The sequence below is a fragment of the Tachyglossus aculeatus genome, chromosome X1 (genome assembly GCF_015852505.1).
Source record: "Tachyglossus aculeatus isolate mTacAcu1 chromosome X1, mTacAcu1.pri, whole genome shotgun sequence".
Classification (NCBI taxonomy): Eukaryota; Metazoa; Chordata; class Mammalia; order Monotremata; family Tachyglossidae; genus Tachyglossus; species Tachyglossus aculeatus.
The window spans coordinates 63,512,150-63,524,492 of record NC_052101.1 but is presented as its reverse complement, the minus strand read 5'-3'; the positions used below and the strand labels follow the sequence as shown (position 1 = coordinate 63,524,492).

At 44.6% G+C, this 12,343-nt stretch overlaps 1 protein-coding gene across 1 annotated transcript in view; it reads right to left on the bottom strand.

Annotated features, from left to right (window-relative positions):
- TAFA4 (TAFA chemokine like family member 4) overlaps positions 1 to 12,343 on the bottom strand; it is a 179,709-nt gene that overhangs the window by 132,233 nt on the left and 35,133 nt on the right. The window contains exon 2 of the mRNA XM_038739984.1: positions 3,805 to 3,932. The gene's annotated coding sequence lies outside the window, so the exon portion shown is untranslated. The remainder of the gene's footprint in view (positions 1 to 3,804; positions 3,933 to 12,343) is intronic.

The following is a 12,343-nucleotide window of genomic DNA, read 5'->3' as shown; positions in this document are numbered from 1 at the left end:
CCTCTCAAAGGTCACCAATGACCTCCTGCTTGCCAAATCCAACGGCTCATACTCTATCCTAATCCTCCTCGACCGCTCAGCTGCCTTCGACACTGTGGACCACCCCCTTCTCCTCAACATGCTATCCGACCTTGGCTTCACAGACTCCGTCTTCTCCTGGTTCTCCTCTTATCTCTCCGGTCGTTCATTCTCCGTCTCTTTTGCAGGCTCCTCCTCCCCCTCCCATCCCCTTACTGTGGGGGTTCCCCAAGGTTCAGTGCTTGGTCCCCTTCTGTTCTCGATCTACACTCACTCCCTTGGTGACCTCATTCGCTCCCACGGCTTCAACTATCATCTCTACGCTGATGACACCCAGATCTACATCTCTGCCCCTGCTCTCTCCCCCTCTCTCCAGGCTCGCATCTCCTCCTGCCTTCAGGACATCTCCATCTGGATGTCCGCCCGCCACCTAAAACTCAACATGTCCAAGACTGAACTCCTTGTCTTCCCTCCCAAACCTTGCCCTCTCCCTGACTTTCCCATCTCTGTTGACGGCACTACCATCCTTCCCGTTTCACAAGCCCGCAACCTTGGTGTCATCCTCGACTCCGCTCTCTCATTCACCCCTCACATCCAAGCCATCACCAAAACCCAGGTCTGCAACATTGCCAAGATCCGCCCTTTCCTCTCCATCCAAACCGCTACCCTGCTCGTTCAAGCTCTCATCCTATCCCGTCTGGACTACTGCACCAGCCTTCTCTCTGATCTCCCATCCTCGTGTCTCTCCCCACTTCAATCCATACTTCATGCCGCTGCCCGGATTGTCTTTGTCCAGAAACGCTCTGGGCATGTTACTCCCCTCCTCAAAAATCTCCAGTGGCTACCAATCAATCTGCGCATCAGGCAGAAACTCCTCACCCTCGGCTTCAAGGCTCTCCATCACCTCGCCCCCTCCTACCTCACCTCCCTTCTCTCCTTCTACAGCCCAGCCCGCACCCTCCGCTCCTCTGCCGCTAATCTCCTCACCGTGCCTCATTCTCGCCTGTCCCGCCATCGACCCCCGGCCCACGTCATCCCCCGGGCCTGGAATGCCCTCCCTCTGCCCATCAGCCAAGCTAGCTCTCTTGCTCCCTTCAAGGCCCTACTGAGAGCTCACCTCCTCCAGGAGGCCTTCCCAGACTGAGCCCCTTCCTTCCTCTCCCCCTCGTCCCCCTCTCCATCCCCCTCATCTTACCTCCTTCCCTTCCCCACAGCACCTGTATATATGTATATATGTTTTCACATATTTATTACTCTATTTATTTATTTTACTTGTACATATCTATTCTATTTATTTTATTTTGTTAGTGTGTTTGGTTTTGTTCTCTGTCTCCCCCTTTTAGACTGTGAGCCCACTGTTGGGTAGGGACTGTCTCTATACGTTGCCAACTTGTACTTCCCAAGCGCTTAGTACAGTGCTCTGCACACAGTAAGCGCTCAATAAATACGATTGATTTATTGATTGATTCATCACCCAGTCAAATCACACAAACCCCTGATTATTTTAACTCTTTGATGTTGTTGGTAATAAGTGCAAATATACTTCCATGATAGTTGTTAATGTGAGCCAAGAAAATCATATTCTCACTGTGAGACTATGAAAGGCACTTTCTTAAAGACAGTTTCTTCAAAAAGCTTGTATAAGATGAAAATTTGGGCCAAATTTTTTTAAACATTATTCTATTTGGGGGAAAAAATTCAAAGCAGAATCAGAAAATATAGATGTCACATTATACTAGACTGTTAGGTCCTGATGGATAGGTAACATGTCTACCAACTCTGTTGTACTATACACTCCCAAGTGCCTATTCCAGTGCTCTGCACACAGTAAGTGCTCAATCAGTACCATTAATTGATACTATCTGTTTTATTCCCTGAAGCCAGCAATCTCTTGTGGTTTTTTATAATTAGTTGAACAGATCTTACTGAATAGATGTCATACTGCTCATTGACTTAAGAATCAGATTGCCTTTGACTCAATCAGATCAATATAAGTTTTTAACATAATTGTAAAGAGGAATATGACCCATTCTGTCACAGAGATGGCACACTTTGGATGGGGAATTTTTTTTTATATTCCACTTGAAAATCCTGAGTAAGATTTAAACATTAGCCCCCAACAGAAAGAACTGCAAAATGAAAACTTGTGCTCTAAACAGAGTTAATATTTCAAGTTCCACTTTGTGAAAAGTGGAACACTATGCCACACTATGGATACCATCTACTTGTATAATATCTCCAAATACAAACCAAATTTTTAAAATATAGTCTTATTGCACAAGTAGATGGTAGCTATAGTGTGGCAAAGAAGAATGATTCATCTCCTAGGAATTAAGATCCACAAGACTATATTTTTAAAATTTGCTTTGTATTTGGAGATATTAGTTTCTGTTATTACTTAAGTGCTTTAAGCATGAGAAGATAAGTATCAAACTCACTATTTTAAACAGAGAGTTTCCTATTTTTTCTATGAAAATGAACTTTCCAAACTTGTTGAATTAACTTTTCATTGGACTCAGAATCCCTTGCCTCATTAGATTGAGACTCTGAACAACGATTTATTTACTATACAAAAGCCCCAGTAATTCATTCAATCATATTTATTGAGCACTTACTAAGTGCATAGCACTGTTCTAAGTGCTTGGAAAGTACAATTCAGCAACAAATAGAGACAATCCCTGCCCACAATGGAGCTCACAGTCTAGAAGAATCATGGCTGAACTAAAGTCCCAAACAGAAAAATGGACAAAGTCAATGTTTAACCAGTATTACACTTAGAAAGAATACAGAGAGATTAAAAAACTAAAATTGGCTCCTGGGGATCAGCAAACAAATACAGATATGCTTGGAGCCATATTTCCAAAACTGGCCATCCTTAGCCTTGAAAGTAACACTTTATGTCCTCAGCCCATTTACCCACAGGAATTGGTTAAACAGAGAAGGCAAACCCTCACTACATGGAAATCTTTTCTGGCAGAGTGCAGGGCCAGCAACAAGCAGGGAAAGCAGGCAGCTAGCAAGGGTAAAAGTAGAACAAAGAGACTTTACCTCTTGGATAACCTCTTATGAAAACTAAACTCCACCTCAGGTCTGCCCAGAGGGGAGTCTATCTCTTCACTTATGGCAGAGAAGGCAAAGTCCTCACAGATTTCCTCAATGGCTTCTAGAAAAATGTACGCAAATCAGCCCCTTTGCTTCCCTGCAATTCACTTGACAGCATTTCCCCAGACCTCTTTGGAGGGTTGGAAAGCACTCTGCTTTGGCTGTGACCTACATTACTTATTAGTACCAATAGTGCTAAAGGATATTAGTATCTTGGGAGTGTTATGCAAGCATGAAATCAGGACTCCTTTCCTCCTTAATAAATAGGGAATCCCAGGGAGACTGAGTTTTGGTATTTCTTTTGAGGTCAAAATTTTTAATGGATTGGTCCATTTGCAAGTGTTTCTATTACAATGTGCTTTTTTATCTGTATAAGACAAGAACATTCATGAGTTCCATACTAATCCCAAATCTACACAAAATAAAACCTCTACTTCACAAAGTTACACAGTAGGTCAATTTTTCACAAATAAAGTACTCTTGTTGACACAGAAAAGGAGGAAGGTGTAAAAGATTGGGGTCAAAAAACATAGAGCTTCAAGTCAAAAGTCTTCGGGATTCTGGTTATGGAAAGATTTTAAAAGGAAAACAGGGCTCTAGAGCGAGTCAAGATTCAATTCTGCCACATTTCAGAATGAAAAAAAAAATGTGCCACCTCTCAAACAGTATTAAACGTTGTCTTACCTTCACAACAATTTGGTTCCAGTCAAGCACAATTATTCCAGGACATACTTCAGATCTACTCCAGCTTCCCAAGTGTAACTACAATGAACCATTTATGTAACTCAGACATTTTTCTTCCCTTGGGAGATCTAGGAAAGCCAAATGGACAGGAATTATATATTTTAGTGTTGATATGAAACATGTATCTCCTGTCAAAATAATTATTTTCTAACACTCCTGCAGTATAAGGTAATTTAAAGCAAGCCTAGGAAAGTGTTTAAGCTTTTCGGAAATCAGAAAATATTACTAGACTTTGAATATTTTGAAGAGACATTGTACTAGCTGACTAGACGCCTCTAGTCCTTGTAGGCAGGAAACATATCTACCAACTCTGCTGAACTGTACTTTCCCAAGCATTTGTACAGTGCTCTGCACACTGTAAGTGCTCAACAAATATCAAGTAATTGATTACTAGTTACATATAGAAAAAGCTTTGTTATCCAGCACCTTAGCTACTGAAAACCTCTAGTAGCCAGCATTGCTTATTTCCACAAATACAAGAGCCATCTTGGCCACTAATCTAATGGAGACTGCCTCCACCCATCAAGAGTTGCTTACAATGAACAAAAAACGTTCGAGTCCTCCCTACATAGTATAGAGGGACTGTGAAGCTGTGTGCAATTCCCCTAAAGCTTTCCATATAAGCCCTCCAGCTGTCTTGGGAGGGCTCAAGACATATATATGGGATATATGATCAGATGTGTTGTGATCAGATGTCCTCACCCTGGGCTTCAAGGCTCTCCATCACCTCGCCCCCTCCTACCTCACCTCCCTTCTCTCCTTCTACTGCCCAGCCCGCACCCTCCGCTCCTCCACCGCTAATCTCCTCACTGTACCTCGTTCTCGCCTGTCCCGCCATCGACCCCCGGCCCACGTCATCCCGCGGGCCTGGAATGCCCTCCCTCTGCCCCTCCGCCAAGCTAGCTCTCTTCCTCCCTTCAAGGCCCTGCTGAGAGCTCACCTCCTCCAGGAGGCCTTCCCAGACTGAGCCCCTTCCTTCCCCTCCCCCTCGTCCCCCTCTCCATCCCCCCATCTTACCTCCTTCCCTTCCCCACAGCACCTGTATATATGTATATATGTTTGTACATATTTATTACTCTATTTATTTATTTATTTTACTTGTACATTTCTATCCTATTTATTTTATTTTGTTGGTATGTTTGGTTTTGTTCTCTGTCTCCCCCTTTTAGACTGTGAGCCCACTGTTGGGTAGGGACTGTCTCTATATGTTGCCAATTTGTACTTCCCAAGCGCTTAGTACAGTGCTCTGCACATAGTAAGCGCTCAATAAATACGATTGATTGATTGATTGATTGATTGATGTGTTTGCTTATCTGGATGACAAACAGCCCATACCACTACCCTTCTGTATAACCTATGCAGACTATTGAGAGATCACTGCAGTGACAGACCACCTTGCTGTGCAATAATGAACAGTGCTTTGCACATAGTAAGCGCTTAATAAATACCATCATTATTATTAATAATGGGGAGAGAGGTTGCACTCCTTGAGCAAAGGTTTCATGAAACTTGATATGCTACGAAACAGGCTCAAAAACAGAGCTAGTCTTCATTTGGGGCAAACCCTCAATGCAGAAGGAATCTAGCATTAAGTGCAAATGGTGTATCAATCTTTTCAGTCACCCCTGCATACATACAGAAAAACACAAAGCCCTTTCCTGAAAGTGGTCCTCCAAAACACTCCTGACTGATCAGTACCTGCAGCATGAGGCCTAATATAACCCCAGGAAACCTAGTAACTGTGGCTATTGGCATACCCATGGACTCTGAATCATGAGGAGTCTGAAATTTGCTCTTCCAGCCACAGTTCCCTACTGACTTTTGTTTTTATTTTGTGTATTGTGCATTTGTCCTTGTCCCTTATGCCATTTTAATGTTTTATTTCAATTCCCCTGATGTGTCCATCTTCAGTCCTCTCCCCGACCTATATTCATAGATGGTGAGCCCCTCGAGGGACAGGTTCTGTATCTAATTCCCACCTGTATAGTCTTTCTCAATGCTTAGTACAGTGCTCTTCCCCCTGAAAACATTTAATAAATATTATTACTCTTACTACTAATGAATGTTCTCACTTTGCATCTTGAATACAACATGGTGGCAAAATTAAGGAACATTCTGCCAGGATAAAATAGAGTGATGTCAGAAGAAAAGATTGTGTGCATAAGTGATGAGTACTAACACAAATTTTCCTTAATGCGTGTTTTTGCAATAGCTGTGGTGGTAGTTGTATTAGTAGTTGTAGTAGCAGTAGCATTTATTTTGAATGCCCATTGAATCCAACGCACTCTACTAAGCTTTGGGAAAGTACAAAGAGAAGCAGCATGGCTTAATGGAAAGAGTATGGGATTGGGATTCAGAGGATGTGGGTTCTAATCCCAACTCTGACACTTGTCTGCTGTGCGACTTTGGGCAAGTCACGACTTCTTGGTGCCTCAGTACATCTGTAAAATGGGGATTAAGACTGTGAGTCCCTCATGGGACAACCTGATTACCTTGTACCTACCCCAGTGCTTAGAACAGTGCTGAGCACATAGTAAGCACTTAACAAATACCATCATTATTATTATTATTACAACATCGAGAAGAGTAATGATCCCTGTCCACAAGGAGCATACATTTTAAAGGGGGGGGGGGGGGGGAGAAACAGATAAAAACATATTTACAGTTAACTAAATAAAATAAATATCTGAAAGCATAAATAAATGAAAATACATAGGAGCAGCATGGCTTAGTGGATAGAGCCAAGGCCTGAAAGTCAGAAGGACCTGGACTCTAATCCCGGCTCTGCCAGGTCTGCTGTGTGACCTTGGGCAAGTCACTTCACTTCTGTGCCTCAATTACCTGATCTACAAAATGGAGTTACGACTGTGAACCCCACATGGGACAGGGACTGTGTCTAACCTGATAAACTTGTATTCATTCATTCATTCATATTTATTGAGCACTTACTGTGTGCAGAGCACTGGACTAAGCACTTAGGAAGTACAAGTTGGCAACATATAGAGATAGTCCCTAACCAACAACGGGCTCACATTCTAGAAGGGAGAGACAGACAACAAAACAAAACATGTGGACAGGTGTCATGTCATCAGAACAAATAGAATTAAAACTAAATGCACATCATTAACAAAATTAATAGAATAGTAAATATGTACAAGTAAAATAGAGTAATTAATCTGTACAAATATATATACAGATGCTGTGGGGAGGGGAAGGAGGTAGGGCGGGGGGATGGGGAGGAGGAGAGGAAAAAGAGGGCTCAGTCTGGGAAGGCCTCTTGGAGGAGGTGAGCTCTCAGTAGGGCTTTGAAGGGAGGAAGAGAGTTAGCTTGGCGGATGTGTGGAGGGAGGGCATTCCAGGCCAGGGGGAGGATGTGGGCCAGGCTTCAACAGTGGGACAGGCGAGAACAAGGTACAGTGAGGAGGTTAGCGGCAGAGGAGTGGAGGGTGCGGGCTGGGCTGTAGAAGGAGAGAAGGGAGGTGAGGTAGGAGGGGGGCGAGGTGATGGAGAGCCTTGAAGCTGAGAGTGAGGAGTTTTTGCTTGATTCATAGGTTGACAGGGAGCCACTGGAGAATTTTTGAGGAGGGGAGTAACATGCCCAGAGCGTTTCTGCACAAAGATGATCCGGGTAGCAGAGTGAAATACAGACTAAAGTCGGGAGAGACAGGAGGATGGGAGATCAGAGAGGAGGCTGATGCAATAATCCAGTCGAGATAGGATGAGAGATTGAACCAGCAAGGTAGCGGTTTGGATGGAGAGGAAAGGGCAGATCTTGGCGATGTTGCGTAGGTAAGACCGGCAGGTTTTGGTGACGGATTGGATGTGAGGGGTGAACGACAGAGCAGAGTCGAGGATGACACCAAGGTTGCGGGCTTGTGAGACAGGAAGGGTGGTAGTGACATCCACAGTGACAGAAAAGTCAGGGAGAGGGCAGGGTTTGGGAGGGAAGATAAGGAGTTCAGTCTTGGACATATTCAGTTTTAGATGGCGGGCAGACATCCAGATGGAGATGTCCTGAAGGCAGGAGGAGACACGAGACTGAATGGAGGGAGATCTAACTCCAGTGCTTAGAACAGTGCTTGGCACATGGTAAGAGCTTAATAAATACCATAATTATTATTATATGCTCAGGATCGGTATAAATATGCATGTGCTAGAAATGGCTAGGGTGTTGGGGATTAAACGGGGAAGGCTTATTGGAGAAGGTTGGATTTTAGCAGGGCTGTGGTCTGACTGATCTGGGGAGGAAAGGAGTTCGAAGTCAAAGAAATAGCATGAACAAGGGGACAGATGTAGGAGAGTTGAAAATTAGATTCAGTCAGCTCAAAGGGCATGAATAATAATAATAATAATGTTGGTATTTGTTAAGTGCTATGTGCCAAGCACTGTTCTAAGCGCTGGGGGGGATACAAGGTAATCAAGGTTGTCCCATGTGGGGCTCACAGTCTTCATCCCCATTTTACAGATGAGGGAACTGAGGCACAGAGAAGTAAAGTGACTCGCCCAAAGTCACACAGCTGACAAGTGGTGGAGCCATGAAAACAGCAGACTGGGAGTAGATGACAAAGATAAGGAGAGTAGGGGGTAAACCTTGAAGCCAAGCATGATGGATTTTTGCATTTTGCAGGAATGCAATCCCCATGGATTTAACACTGATTCCAAACTCTAACTCATGAAAGTATACTAAAATCCAGCCCACACACTTCACTCCTCTAATGCTAACTTTCTCACTGTGCCCTGATCTCATCAATCTCGCTACTGATCACTTGCCCACATCTTCTTTCTGTCCTGAAATGCCCTCCCTCCTCAAATCTGACAATTACTCTTCCCTCTTTCAAAGCCCTATTGAAGGCGCATCTCCTCCAAGAGGCCTTAAGCTCCCCTTTTCCTCTTCTCCCACTCCCTTCTGCATTGCCCTAACTTGATCCCTTTATTCATCCTGCCTCCCAGCCCCACAGCACTTATGTACATATCTGTAATTTATTTATATTAATTGTCAGTCTCCCCCTCTAGGCTGTAAATTCATTGTGGGCAGGGAATGTGTCTGTTCATTGTTATATTATACTCTCCCAAGTGCTTAGTACAGTGTTCTGCACACAGTAAGCAGCTCAATAAATATGACTGACTGAATGAATAATGCTGCTGATGTAGCTCTGTTAGATTGGAAGCTCCTTGAGGGCAGGGTTAATGTCCATTTTCTGTGTTGTAATCTCCCAATAATTTATTACAGTATTCTGCACCTAGGAAATGCTCAGTAAACACAATTGATTAATTGATGCAGGACAACTTAATATTTCCAGATCAATCAGAACCGGGCCTGATTCAGATATATGAAAATACATATCCTGAGAGATTAATGTAAATGTCCTTCACTCCTCTTCCCTTTCACATTCACAGTTTAGCCCTGCCACTATTAGCAGCCCTGGCTCTCTTTCCCTTCATCTCCCATTTACCTCAATGAGCTCCAGAAGCTCCACCTCTCTTCCTAACCCTTGATTGTAATAAGAGTAGTAACCCTAACCCTACAACCCTTGATTGTAGTAAAAGTAGTAACAGTTTTTATTTTTTGACTGTCAACTTAGTGCAATGCTCTGTAGTAAGTGCTTGAGAAAGCACACCAGTAGAACAACAATAATTGTGGTGCTTTTAAGTGCTTACAGTGTACCAAGCACTGACAGATGAGCACGTTGTTGGGTAGGGACCGTCTCTATATGTTGCCGACCTGTACATCCCAAGCGCTTAGTACAGTGCTCTGCATACAGTAAGCTCTCAATAAATACAATTGAATGAATGGATGAATGAATGAATGACAGATCTGGGAAGAAAAGGAGTTCCAGACCAGGGAAACAGCATGGGTGAGGGGAAAGATGAAATGATAAATCAGACCAGGTAGAGTCCCTGTCCTGCATGGGACTCACAACCTAAATAATAATAATAGCAATAATAATAATAATAGTGGCATTTATTAAGCATTTACTATGTGCCAAACACAGTACTAAGCAATGGGGGTAGATTCCATATAATCAGTTTGGACACAGTTCTTGTCTCACATGAGCTCACAGGCTGAGAGGGCAACTCATTTTACAGATGAGGTAACTGAGGGCCAGAGACGTTCAGTGACTTACACAAGGTCACACAGCAGGCAAGTGGCAGTGCCAAGACCTGAACACAGGTCTCTGACTCCCAGGCCTGTGCACTTTCCACGAAGCCATGCTTCTCTAACAGGGCTGACAGGTGTAAAAACATTTCCAGCTACAGCAATCTCAATTATCTAATTGAAGAAACATATATACTCAAGCACTGAGAATGGGTATAAATACATGTCACCCGTCGTCCGGGGACGGGTTCGTTCAGTGATCGGCGAGGCGAGAGAGAGAGAGGCCGGGAACGGAAAGCCTAAATTTTATATAAAATTTATTCCGCGAGGTGAATTGAATTTATGTAATTGTTTAGGCGCAATGGATTGAGCTTCCCTTTCGGGAGGATTATAATCAATTAGCAATATTAGAGCTTCCCTACACGGGAGGAACACAATCATCCGTTAATCGCACGTGGGTGAGTTGGTTAACTCTCACCCATGTGCACTTCCCACTCGGGAAGAATCCACTTACTTTCCCACATGGGAAGAATTCATTACATTACCCGCGCACGTGGTGGGCGGCTAGCTCTCACAATGTGCTCTCCCTACATGGGAGGAATCCACTCATAATTCCCATCAGCAGCGGGATACCTGGGTCCCACCCACGAGACACTCACCCATCCCGCGGCCCTTGCCTCAGTGTGTTGGTTCTGGTTGCAGAGCGGGCGTCTGGCCTTCTGTCTCTACACGTGGGCTGCTGCTGCTGCTGCTGCTGCAGCGGCAGCGGCTGCTCCTGCTGCTGCGTGTCCTGGTGTTCTGACCCCGAAGGTCAGAGGCGACAGGTATTTATTGCCTGTGCCCCTAGGCCATTCCAGCTTCCGGCCTCTGTCTATCCAATCTCTGCCCTCCCCGCCTCCTCCATACCTAATTTGATTGGCACGGGGGCGAGGGACACCTTCTGTATTCCCAGCTTGGGCTGTCAATCTAACAGATTTGGTCATGGGGGCGGTATCCCACCCCCACTTCCGAGTTCCGCCTGCTGGCTCAGGTGGTCAGGAGATAGCTTTTGACCTTGAGATGGCCAGTACCCGAGGGTCACCTCGGGACATACCACCCCTTGGCCCTTGCCATCCGTGCCCACCTGACCCCACCTCTTCCTGCATCCCCTCCAGGTCGCATAGTGGTGGGGTTGCACTGGAAGCCGTGCCTTCCGGCGCTGTCCCTCTCCATGGGTTGGGGCAGAGGACGTTTCCTATCCCATGGCCAGGGGCAACAGAAGGCGGCGCCCCGCCCTCAAGGCGTGCGAGTAGGAGGTATGGAGGTATGGAAGGTGGCCGGTGCCCCACCATGGTTTTGAGGCACTGCACTGAGGAAAGGGGCCAGGGATGGTTGAAGTGGCCGCTATCCACAGATAGAGCAGTGTAACACTGGGGCAGATAACAACCCCTTCCCTTACTAGCACAACGGTCTTAAGATAGCGCACAGAGGCAAGAGCTGGGGGCGACTGTGTGTTTGTCACACCTGTGTGAAAAGGGCCAAGCAACAGCAATTTAGTAACCAACATCCTCCCACTAAGCCCACCACCAGGAGCAAAAGTAGCAGCAACCCCTGGAATAGTGAGTTTCCCTCCTCAAGTCTAAAGAGTCCATAGAACCAGTACAAAACTCCTCTGGTGGTGGGGACTCTTCATTAGCTGCATGGTACACTGCCAGAGATCATTGTGTCCAATTGTTCAGAGTCACTGGAGTGAGGGGGCGAGAAGCACCGGTCATGTTGAAACAGGAACAGGTCGCCTGGTAGAAATAGGTTCCCTTCCCTGATGATGTCACACCATGGCTAAGACTGAAGACAGGCTCTCTGGGAGGCAGTTCAGTGATGATTCCTTTGCTGGGCCTGTCTGGAAGTCAGGCAATCCTGACCATAGAATTGTGAGGCAGAGAAGTACCCAGGAGCATCATATAGCCAGATATGATTGATAAAGTTTGAAATTATAGCTTTTTCCTAATAACATTAAACAATTATTCTTAACTCATTCTTAAAAACTACTAACAATTTTAACAAATTTTCCAATTATTCTTCTGTTGCTTTCCAAATCCTTGGGATATGATGACTAAACCTTTTCAGTCCCTTAGAAGGAAACAATCACAAAGACAAAGTAGACATCCAGATCTGTACATATGTATGATACCAAATAACATACAGCTGCTTTTTGCCCATTAACTAGGCTATAGCAGAGACAGCATGCAGAACTTGCATTATCAACCCTCAAAAATGGAGATTTTATATTAAAGACCATCTGAACCAATTTAACAAGCAAAGACGAACAAACCCCAGTTCTAATACATATAATTTGTAATATGCAGCAATTAAATCTGGACTTTGCGTGTTCTAATATTTAAC